A 12,481-nucleotide genomic window follows, 5' to 3' on the forward strand; every position below is an offset into this window, starting at 1 on the left:
TGAATGTAAAAGAAATTGCGGAGAAAGCAAACAAATTTGTTTTTGATTTCCTGCCTTCCTAGAGGAGCCAGATGTCAACAGAGAAAACTTAGTAGAAATGTTAAGAATAAGAAAATAAAAACCCATCATATAATTGTATTTTTATGACAGAGGGGCAAACCTTGAAATTATATTCAAACACCCATTATTGCTTGTGCCTTCATAAAAACTTCCACTTCTTTTGCATTTCCCGTTTCTGGACTCTGCTCAAGGAGGCACATGTGCATACACCTGCCGTCAGACCAGGCCATCTCCCACAGACAAGCTGCCACGTGCGCTTACTGAATTGCTACTGGAGGTCACACAGCTACAATCACTGTTGTTTTTTTAATTTCATTTCATTTAATTTAGAAAGACATTTTGCTCAAGGTCATCAGTCTGAGAAAACATTTAGGACTCTGTCGTCATGCAGCTTCCCTCGAACGTGACTAAACCGCTGCTTATAGGAGAGAGCATCTCATTTGGATCAGTGCTCCAGGCCTGTCTACAGAAATGCCACACTCACAGAGATGGCTGGGTGTCTGTTCAGAGTTCTACAAATATCTGGTTGGCACACAAATACAGTGTGCTTAAATTAATCCTTTAATCTTGCGAAATATGGATATCATAGGGTAAACAACATGCATTAAATGCAATGCCTGATAAGTCTACGATGCATCGAGTCACGCTCAACTTTGACGTGGACAGAGATGGATGGAGCAGGGGAGGCCTTATGATGCCATCTCAGGCAACAACTAGGTGTAGGCATTCATTTTTTCCAATTATTTTCCTTTTTATGAACACAGCATAGCTTAGGTTTCTAGTCTTTCTCAATCAGATTTCTTTACTTTATGAAATCAGCCTTCTAATTTTATTTCCAAGTTATTGTATATTCAGTCCTTGAACTTAATATGGGGGTATTACTATTCTTACATCTCACAGGTAGCACCAAAATGTTCCCCACTGTCAATGAAATAGCCACCATTTACTGAGCACTTACTATTTGCCAGCCACTCTGCTAAGCATCTGCATTCATTATTTCACTTCTGAAACCACACAAGGAAGTGCATTCAGGTGAAGACACTGAGGCTGTGAGGGTGGAGGAAGCTGCAGTGTCCCACAGCTCAATGTATGTCTGGGCGAGAAACTGCGAGCGGAACCTGACAAGTCTTTCTCCAGAGTCCTGACCATGTGCCCCGTGCCCCTCTGAGCATCACAGCAGGAGGGGCTCTTCCTCGGATGCTAGAACCAGAAGCCTTGGGTGCCAGCCCGCGGGATGATGTTTGTAAGTCAGCTAGACCCCCACTCCAGACTAAAGCAAACACACTCCTGGGGATGGACACATAAGCAAGACAGCTTGAACTGCTCAGGCTCCAAGCTCCCGGCTTGTCTGGGGTTCATCTTTCTCCCTCTCCTTCCCTTCCCCTTCACAATGTCCTGTTAGTCACCAAATCCTATCAAGTCTGCCTCCAAACTGTCCCTTAGATATATTCTCTCCTCTCTACTGCCCCTCCTCTAGTTACATCACTCACTACTCTCACCTCCCAGCTGGATTCCCCTCCTCCACCCTCCTCCCAAGCACACTTCACACCTGTAACAGGGAAGTTGTCTCAAACGGCTCGGATCGCGGCACACACCTGCTCAGAAACCCTCAAAGTCTTCCCTGGCTTACAACTTAAAATCCTGTCTTATCAGCTTGACGTTCAGAGATGCCTACAATCTGGTCCTCAGCTGCCTCTCCAGTTGACTAATCCCGGCTCCAGGCTCTCCACCCTCACTCCACGGGCACTGACATCCGTGCAGTTTCCTAAGCCATCCCTCCACATTCCAGCTTCCGGCTTTTTATTCAAACTGTCCCTCTCCCTGGACTGTCCTCCTCCTGCCTCTCCTCCCTGTTCCCCACTCCGCAACAGTCACCACTGTCTGTGCTTCCAACTTCTCCTCGTCAAAGACCCTCTCTGTTTAGTGAGGGTCAGGCCAGGCTTAAAGGGGTCAAGCTAGGCTAAAAATAATCTACTATATGAGACATACTTCAAAACTCACTGTCCACAAAGGGACTACCTCAGTCAGACTTAGTCTCTTGTTCCTAGATAACCCTGTTTCATTCTGTTGATGATTCTGTTACTGTACTGATCAAACCGTGCCTTATATTAAAGTCAGTTGCGTACGTCGCCTTCTCTCCCACCAGACTGCGAACGTTTGAGGAGGGAGAGCCACCTTAAACATCTTTGTGTCCTCAGAAGCATATATTGGATTTAGTCTCCAGTTATCGGTGGGAAAATTTGTGGTTATAAGAAGATGATCATTTTTGTTTCCAAAAGTTGTGATATAGATAGATAGATATCTCAAATGCATATATTTGTTTCATACATATAAACATAAGTATTTATATATAAACACATATATTGTTTTACACACACACACATATGTGTCAGTAGATACTAATAAGATTATCACTGATTAAATGAATTAAAGATGTTCACTATAAATACATATTAATTATAAAATTTGATAAATTACACTTTCAACACGTGGGATTTGGCATCCACCCAATTTTATCTAATGAGATATTTACAGAACCTACATGATTCTCTTCAGTTATGAGATGTATAGATAGATTAAAAGTGTGAAATGGAGTCAATATCTTTCAATATATAAAGAGCTCTTACAAATCAATAAGGAAAGTGCTAACTGCACAAAAAAATAAAGCAGGGAAAGGACACTGACAGACACCTCTCAGAAAAATAAGTATAAATGGCTAATAAACATATCGAAATTGTTCAGTTACTAGTAATCACAAATTGCAAATTAAAACAATGATACGCCATTTTTTTAACCTATCACCTTGGCAAAATTGGTCTAAGATAATACCCATTTCCACTGTTGGTAGCTTGTAAATTGTTATAAACTTTCTGGAAAGAATTTTGGTGATATATATCAAGAGGTTTACTTTGACCCAGTAACCCCACTCCTGGGAATATATCACGAAGAAATAATCAGAAATATAAATAAAGATTTATATTTAAGAGTTCTCATCAAAGAGTTATTCATAACAATAAAAAATTGGAAAGACCAAAATTATTAAATAATAGGGAAATAAATTATGTGACATCCATACAGTGGCATATTTTTAATCATTAAAAATAACATTTTTTCAAAAGCTATTTAAAAATGTGGGAAAATGATCAAAGGTAATAGGATAAAAAACTGTACATTATGATCCTATTTTTGTGAAAAGTATTTGCTGGGATTACAGGTGATTTTTTTTCATTACACACGTACTTTTTCCAAGTTTTCACAGTGACAAAATAGTTCTTATTCTTTAAAACCCAAAATGAAGATAAAAACTGATACTTAATTGTCTATTCCTAGTAGGTACCGAGACTCAAAGACCAAACGAGTCCATTTTTTATTTCCTCAGAGAGTGAAAACCACCAACTTCAAGAAAGCACTAGAATGCTCTTGTAAGCTCCCATTTCAAAGAAATGGCGTGGTGTTTGTAATGGACAAATTCGAAGAGACAGCCAGTATTATTCTCATCTGTGATATATCATTTCTGCCTCTGATATGATCTTAAAAAAAAAAAGATCCACTTTCACTTCTCTTTATTTTAACTCCCTGCAACTGTAGGGACACTGCTTGGTAATAAAAATAACCCTAAAACCATGTGTCTCATTATTTCACAGCTACTAACCATAAATAATAGTCTTGTACTTTTGAGATTATAAATTATTCATATGAAAGTAATGCCAAATTATTAAAAGCCATTGGGTGAATCTGTGACCTTGTTTGACAGCCACTGGTTTGAGTGACAGCCTGGGAGACAGAGCATTCGGCGCCTGGATGGCCTATCCCAAGCCGAGCTCTGCCCTTCTGCCCAAGGTGTTCTAACTTGAAACCAGATGAACCACATCTCTAAGACAGTCTTTTCCCTTCTGGAGCTCTGTTTGGGGTGATACGTGTACCCTGGGAAATAGGAAAACTTAATTCTTAATCATTAACAAATCACTTTCCCATTCATTAAACCTAAACAGTTGCTATTTTTCTAAAATCACTGAGATACCTGGAATTTCTTTGCGACATAAAATAGCTTCTAGTCTAATTGCAAGAATGAAGAACATTATTTGCAATAATGACCATACTCATTTTGTCCCACTTTTTGTGGTGAATAACATTTTTTTAATGATACAAATATCAGAGCAAAAAGCGAAAAACAAAAACAAGTCATCAGAACTTGACTATGATTAGATCATTTCACTTAGCAACCAGCTCTGAATTCTGTAGTCACATCCTCTTTCAGCCATTGCTTCCTCCTTGAAAAGCTATAGCTTTGCTCAGCTTGTAGCAAAAGATGCTAATTTGAACACACTGATTCCTCTTAATGCAAAGAGTGAATTGTTTTTAGACCACTCGTGATTAATGTGGGTATTGATTAGCTGATCAATAAGGCCACAGTGTCTAATTATTGATAATCCCTCTCCAAATGAAAGATCGAGTGTACGGAGTCCTAGTTACAGAGTTCAAAATGTAAAGTGATTCAATGTGATGCCCGGTAATTGAAAGTCAAACTAATCCCATAAATTAAATCACAACAATCCATAACATTTACCTGATAAATCCTTTGGAAGCTGTATTTAATTTTCACTATTCTTGACTTTTTCCCCCCCTTAAAAAGCCCTCTGAAAAGCACGCAACTTGTTGAGGGAGGTAAAAATCATTCTAAAGTGATTTATCTTTATGAAGTAAGGCATCCAATGGCACCACCACTGATGGTTACACATTTAAAATGATAGCTTCATCTCTGCATCACATCATAGAAGGAAGAACAAAGGAAACTTACCATGAATGTTCAAGAGAATGAAGGCTGTCGCTGACACTTAGGCTCACAGACCTGGAAGGAAATGCAGAGATCATACAGTACTCTTCTTACTCTGCTAGAGACAGTTTAAGGGACCTGACGATTGTCACACAGCCAGCCAGAGGGCAGGACAGGATTGAGAATCTAGGTCGGTTACGACTTCTGCCCTTTCCTAGTGTGTACAGGATATTAAGCATTAGTTTGCACCAGGGTCAAAAATTTACTCATGTAGCCAACAGCTATAGTGTCCAATAAAAATAAGGCTTCTTTTATATTCTGAGACAGGCCTTAGTTTGTTCCAGAGCCCCTGCATTTGCACTGGTGATGTGGGGGCAAGATGGGGAGACTTTGCTACTGAAAGATAACTAATCTCTTCCCATTTGAGGTTGCCTGAGTCTCCTTTGGGTAAATGTTTGATTTAGAAAATTTCCTCCTTCTCTCTTGCTCCTCCTCAAGATGGCATCTGAGTCTAGAAGGGACTTACGTGGCCCCATGGCAATGAGGGAGGGAAGCCTCAGATTTGCCTGGGTTTTTGGCTGTCCACTGGAATTCACTGAAATCTGCTGAGGGTGGCTGCTCTGAGCCCTAGGAGTCCTGCGATGGTCACTACTAACGCACAGTATCTCCTGCCTAGCATTCTTTTTTCTTCTTCTCTTTTTCTTCCTGTTGCATTTTCTATTTGGATGCGTTTGATTCATGCAAAATAATCTACGTAGTAGGTAGGTGAGTTGGAGAGCGTAATAATGAACACGCATGAATCCACCACCCAACTTAAGAAATGGAGTGTAATCAATAGAGTTGAAGTACCCGAAAGTCCCTTCGCAGTCTCTTCCACCTGCTTTCTCGAGTTTTCTGTCCGTTATTCCTTTGCTTATCTGCATGAATTTAGCATAGGGGTAGTTGTGCCTAAAAAACATAATTTTTTCATTTTGCTTGTCTTTGAATATCATATGATGGTTCATAGCTCATGTGTGCTTTGTGGCTTACTTTTTTTCATTCAACATTCTAAGATTTATCTATTCTTATCTTATTTCTTAAACCAAAGCCCAGGTTGGTGAGAACAGAGTCCCTGAGGAATCCAGATGACATTTTCATCTTGTCTTTGCTCCTCAAAAAATCCCCCTTCCTCCCATGGTGGCAAGCTTTCTACATCCTCCTCCTATCTGGTGAGAACATCTTTTTCATCATATTCTGTCCTCCCCGCACCATCATTTATAGGAAAACTCTACTATACATAGAGTGATCAAGCCCGCCTGTTGATATGTAAAGAGGAGCTTTATAAAATTTAGAAAGCCTGTCTTTTTGGCAAGAAAACCTAGCATTTTGGACTTCTGTTTCCAGTTAAGGCAGAGTGGCTTGCATCAAATCAATCCACTCCACACCAAAAGCAATTAGAAAAACTGTACAAAGTTTTTTTTAAAAGCAGGTGTTTGAAGCTATCAAAGAGTAGCCAAGGCATCCCAGACTTGAGGAGCCTCCATCTCAGAGAAAAGAGACGAGCGTGGAGGTGAGCTAGGCTGTCTCGACCTCTCCTCTTCAAAAGGTGTTACCAGGGCAAAAGGGTTAGGAGAGAGGCTGGAAAGAAGGCAGCCGCTCAGAGCTCTCGGCAGGTGCGCGGGACTGGGATACAGACAGCTGGAGTTCAGGCTCACCCAAGAGCCAGGACTGAAAGGATCAAGACCCAGGAGAGAAGGGGAAGGCGGCGATGGGGGGCTGATGGTCTGAGCTGCTTTTTTCTTAAAGTGTTCACCTATTAGCCACCTGTCCAGGCAAAGAGGTGGAGAATCCAAGCAGAAAGAGCTGCCAAGAGGCTGAGAAGCCAAACAGGGCTGTCTGCAGCCTTTACCGTTAGGGAGATAAAAACTGAAATTAAGGCCCAAAGAGGTTGAGGGGCCTTGGCAAAGACATGAGCCTTTCAGTTTGGAGCCCTGCAGAGCTGACAGTGGAGTATGAGTACATTGCAAACAGACAAGGCCTTACAAGGCACGGGGTCCAGCCTTGAGACATCTCAATCCGAGCCTTTAAATCAAGGTGACTTGACCCTACTCTACCTGCCAAGAGAGCCACCAAAAAAGAGACTTTCAGCATTTTCATGAGGCCAAAAAGACAAAAACTGAAAGTCAGGGTTATGAAGGCAGCCAGGACTTGAGGGGCTAAGATCCAGGAACGAAGCGGCCCTTGGATAAGTGAGCCCGACATTCTGCAACACTTTCTTTCTTGGAGCATTTCGCGGTGTGTAAGCCACACTGGGCCTAGAGGCCAAGATACCAACCAAAAGCAGCAGCCAAGCAGCTGAAAAGCTAAGTCACACCTGACAAGGAGGAGAGGCCTTAGAAAACCTTCTAGGATTTCCACGGAGACCCTGCAGACCAGCCTTAGCAGTGAGGGCCGACTGGAAATCAGAGATGTCCTTGCCAACAGTGAAACCCCCCTTCAAATCATCTCAGTCTCTCACTAGATCAAAGCAAACTACCCACAAGAAGAAAGTTAAATTTTATTTGGAAAATAATACCACCCAAAGCCACTAGAATTTTTCATTTTTTGAAAAAAAAATTACCAGGTATGCCAGGATACAAGACAACATCCAAAATCCAAGGTTAAAAAAAGATGGACAATATAAACAGGCCCACTGGTAATTCAGATATTAGGGTTATTATAAATTCTAAATATCTGTAGATTAATATGTTCAAGAAAATAGATGAGCAAATAAATAGTATCAGCAGAGAGGTAGAATCCTTAGAAGAGATTAAATGGAAGTTCTAAAATTGAAAAGTACACTGATGTTAAGAATGCAGTAAATGGGATTGATAGATAAGACAAAGACGAGACAGGGATTAGATCAGGCAGAAGGTACAAACAGGAATAGTTCAGTGAGAAATGTCTAGACCAAAGCTTGGTGAAGAAACAGAAGGAAAATGGAGGAAAGAGTATACAGAGCATCTGAGACATGCAAAAACATGGATAATTAGAGCTCCGGAGGGAGGAAAAGAGAGAACGCCATAGAAGCAATGCTCAAAAAGGTAATAGCTGAGAAGGTCCCAAAACTGAAGGAAAACATCAAGTCACAGATTTCAGCGTCTATGTGAATGATCCTAGACAGAAATACAGAGTGCAAGAAGGAGTGATGAAAACCAGGAAGAGTGCATCTATGGGAAAACAAGGATGATTACATAGAACAACAATAATGATGTCTGAGGAGTTCAAAATATATGTAGAAGTAAAACCCATGATGAATAATAACACAGAAAAGGTGAGACGAATATACGGAATTAAAGTTTTCTAATGTCCAGGAAATGACTAACAATCCTAATTTATAGATGACACTAACGAGTCAAGGATGCGGGCTGTGATCCTGAGGGTAAGCACTAAAGGACTAACAAAAGAACGACAGGGAAAGATTGAAAAAATAATTAATACAAAAGAAAATGAGAGGGAGGAAAAAAAGGAATGAACAGAAAACAAATAGTAAGACAGCAGATTCCAGCTCATATGTAGAAGTAATTATATAAATCATAAATAGACTAAATAATCTATCTTTTAAAAAATGCTTAACAGACTGTGGGGGAAAAAACTCAATATACGCTGCTGAGAAAAGGCAACATTTAAGGCAGAAAGTAAAAGAATGGGAAACAACGCATACCACACAAACATTAACAAAAAGAAAACTTGTAGTTTTACTGATAAACAAATAAGACTTCAGAGCAAGAAGGTTAGTTTAACTGATCAAATAAAAAGGAAATATGCCTAAATTAGCATTTCCAGTGGTAAAGCTGCATTTTCTAACAATACAGTGTCCATTCACCAGGAAAATATAACATTTCTAAATCTGTATGCCACCTAAAAACATAGCCTCAAACCATATAAAGGAAAAATTGACAGAACTAAAAGGATAAATGGACAAATCCACAAACATTGTAGGAGATTTTAACACGTCTGTATCGGTAACTGACATGACAAATTGATGGAACAAATAGACAAAAAATCAAGAGAGATATAGAAAATTTTCAACAAATATGACTGAACAATTTGACCTAATTGATTATATGAGAATATACATGTGTGTACATATATGTATATATGCATGTGTATATATGCACATATCACTGTGTTCAACACACATTTTCTTCAAGTGTACAACTTACATTTACCAAAATCGACTCCTGAGACAAAGTCTCAAAAATTAAGCTATTGAAATCATTTGAAGTAATTTCTTTGATCAATAGAATTAAGACAAAAATCAATAACAAAATAATAACTAGAAAACCCAAACTGTCTGGAAATTAAGCAATATACTCTTAAATAACCAGTTATTTAAGAAATAACAAATAATAAGTGAATAAATTCAATTTCACGAGAAATCACAATGGAAATTAAAAACTATTTTTAACTGAATTATAATAAAAATTCTAAAAACTACAACATCATAACTTGCATGATACAGCGAAGGAAACAGAAAACACTTGTGAGTCTTAAAGTGCACATTAGGAGAGTCAGTGATCTCAGGATCCATCTCAGGACGTTTGTTTCTAAGCAAGGAAACTAAACACAAAGAAAGTAAAAGGAAAGAAATGACAAACATAAGAGAAGACATTAATGAAATAAAAAAACATATCATGGAGAAAATCAACTAAGTCAAAACGTACTTCTTTGAAAAGATTAAAAAATTGATAAACTACTAAAGACTGATCTCTAAAGGGAAAATGCATAAATTAGCAACATCAGGAACAAAAAAGTGGACGTCATGACAGATCTTATAGGCATTGAAAAGGTAGTAATAAGATTACAAACAACTTTATGCAAATAATTTTTAAAATTTAGATCAAATAGATAACTTCCTTGCAAATACAACTTACCAAATATACACAAGAAGGAAGAGAAATAGTCATATGTCTATTAAATACATTTTATGTGTAAGTAAATCTTCCCAAAAATAGAACTCCAGGCCCAAATGGCTTCATCAGTAAATTGTTTCAAACCTTTAGGAAAGAAATAACACAATCTTACACAAATTCTTCCACAAAACAGAAAAGAGGAAACATTCTTCATCCCATTTTATAAGGCCCAGAAAACCTCATAAAGGATACTCCAGGAAAAATAACAGCCCTGTATATCTCATGAACACAGATGCAAAAAATCTAAACACAACATTAGCAAAGCAGATCCAGCAGGAAAAAAAAGATAATACATTAGAACCAACTTCAGTTGGAATGCAAGGGTAATTTATTATTAAGAAATCAATCAATTTATATCACAATTTATAACAATATAATTCACTACAATAGGAAAAAGATTGCATAATCATCTTAATAGATGCAGAAAAACCACTTCATGAAAATCAACACTCATTGCTAATTAAAAAATAAAAACTCAGCAAACTGGAAATAGAAGAGATTTTCCTTAATCTGATAAAGAATACCCTTAAACAGCGAAGGATTGGAAACTTGTCCCCAGAGTTCAAGAACAAAAAAGAATGCCACTATTATCACTTTATTTGACACTTTACCGGAGATCCTATTCAATGTAATTAGAAAAGAAAAAATTAAAATGCATATAAATCAGAAAGGAAGAAATAAAACTATCATTATTTGCAGATGATTGTGGAGGTAGAAAATCCAAATGAATCTAAACCATTGGAAGTAATATGGGAACTTGGCAACGTTGCTGGATATGAGATCATTGTGCAAACATCAATTTATTTTTATACTGTAGCAATATACATTTGAAGATGAAACTTCAAAAATTACATCATTTGAAATGGCACCAAAATTTTTTTTAAAAAAACACTAAATATTTAGGAATAAACCTAAAGAAAGATGTGAAATACTTGTCCACAGAAAACTATTAGGTATTTCTAAGACAAATTAATATAAACCTAAATAAACAGATAACTACATTTATGGCTTGGAATAATCAATAGTATAAAGACAATTCTCCCCCAAAAAACCGATCAAGAGATTCAATGCAATCATCATCAAAATCCCCATGGATCTTTGTGTGGAAATTAACAAGCTGGTTCTAAAATTCACATAGAACTGCAAAATGCCAAGAAAAGCCAAGACAGGATAGCAATGGATAGCAAGAAGGATAGCCAAGCGGGAAGATTCACATCGCCATATGTCAGAGCTTACTACAAAGCTACACTAATTAAGAAAACAGTGTGGTATCGGTACAGTGCAGACAAATGGAACAGAATAGAAAGTCCAGAAACAGACCTCACATATGCAGCCACTTAATTTATAACAACGATGGCACCACAGTGCAGTGGGAGAAAGGAGGACCATTTTAGAAAATAGCAATGGGTCAATTAAGTATCCTAATGGGGAAAGATTATTTTTGACCCTCTACCTTGCACCATAAACAGAAATCACCTCCAGATAGATTTTAGACAGAAATGGGAAAAATAAAACAACGAAACTTCTAGGAAAGGCCAGGGGAATGTCTTCATGACCTTAAGGTGAGCAAGGATCTCTTAGACAAAATACAAAAGCATAAATTATGAAGGAAAAGACTGATAAATAGTACCACTTTAAAATTAAGAATTTTTTCACAAAAAGACACTAATAAGGAAGTGCAAAGGCAAGCCGATAGCGGAAGAAGATGATCACAAGATATATATCTGACAAAGGATTTAAATGCAAAATATATAAAGAACTACAAATCAACAAGAAAAAAACTGACAAAACAATTCTAATGGACAAAACAAGCCAAAAAAGGGAAAAAAACATTTGAATAAGCATTTTACAAAGGAAGATATATAAATGGCTAATAAATATATGAAAACGTGGTCACCATCTTTAGTCGCCAGGGATACACAAATGAAAACCACAAGGAGGGATCACCATACATACAACAAAATAGCTAAAATGAAAAAAGTCACAATAGTAAGTGTTGGCACCTGGAATTTTCATTCACTGTGTTGAAAAATAAATTGTGGTATATTCATAAAATGAAATACTATATACATCAATGAAATTGAACAAACTAACACTACACACAACAACGTGGATAAATCTCACAAACCTACTTTTGAGAGGAAGAAGCCAGACATAAATTACCACCTAGTGGATGAGTCATTTTATGGAAAATTCGAATACAGGCAAAATGATTTGTGGTGATAAAGTTAGACTAGTGTTTACCTTTGCCCCAGAGGAATGCCAGGAAGGCCCAGAGACATTCTGGGGTGCTGCTGGCGCCCTTTATCTTGATCTGGATAGTTGTTACACAAGTGCATCATCTCTGTGAAAATTCGCCAACTTCTGATTTGTGGATTTTTTGTCAGTATGTTATATTCAATGCAAAAGTTTACTTGTTAAAAAAAGCCTATATTTTGAGACAATTATCTTAATGCCAATCAGAAGTCCTATTTTGGAATTCAAAAGCTAAACACTGGATCTTTCTTTCTCTTTACATTCTGTTGTAACAGTCCTAAGCTTCCCCAAAGCATTGGATGCCTCTGGCTTGACAGCAGAAGGATCATGGAAAAGGAAGCACAGAAAGGAAAAGAACATGAATGTATTTCAGAAATATCCCTGTTACAGTTTTCACAAAGCCCAGAATCAAAAGAACAGAAACAGGTCTAAATTAAAACTGTGATATAATTTTTCA

The sequence above is a fragment of the Equus przewalskii genome, chromosome 18, assembly GCF_037783145.1.
Source record: "Equus przewalskii isolate Varuska chromosome 18, EquPr2, whole genome shotgun sequence".
Taxonomy (NCBI): domain Eukaryota; kingdom Metazoa; phylum Chordata; class Mammalia; order Perissodactyla; family Equidae; genus Equus; species Equus przewalskii.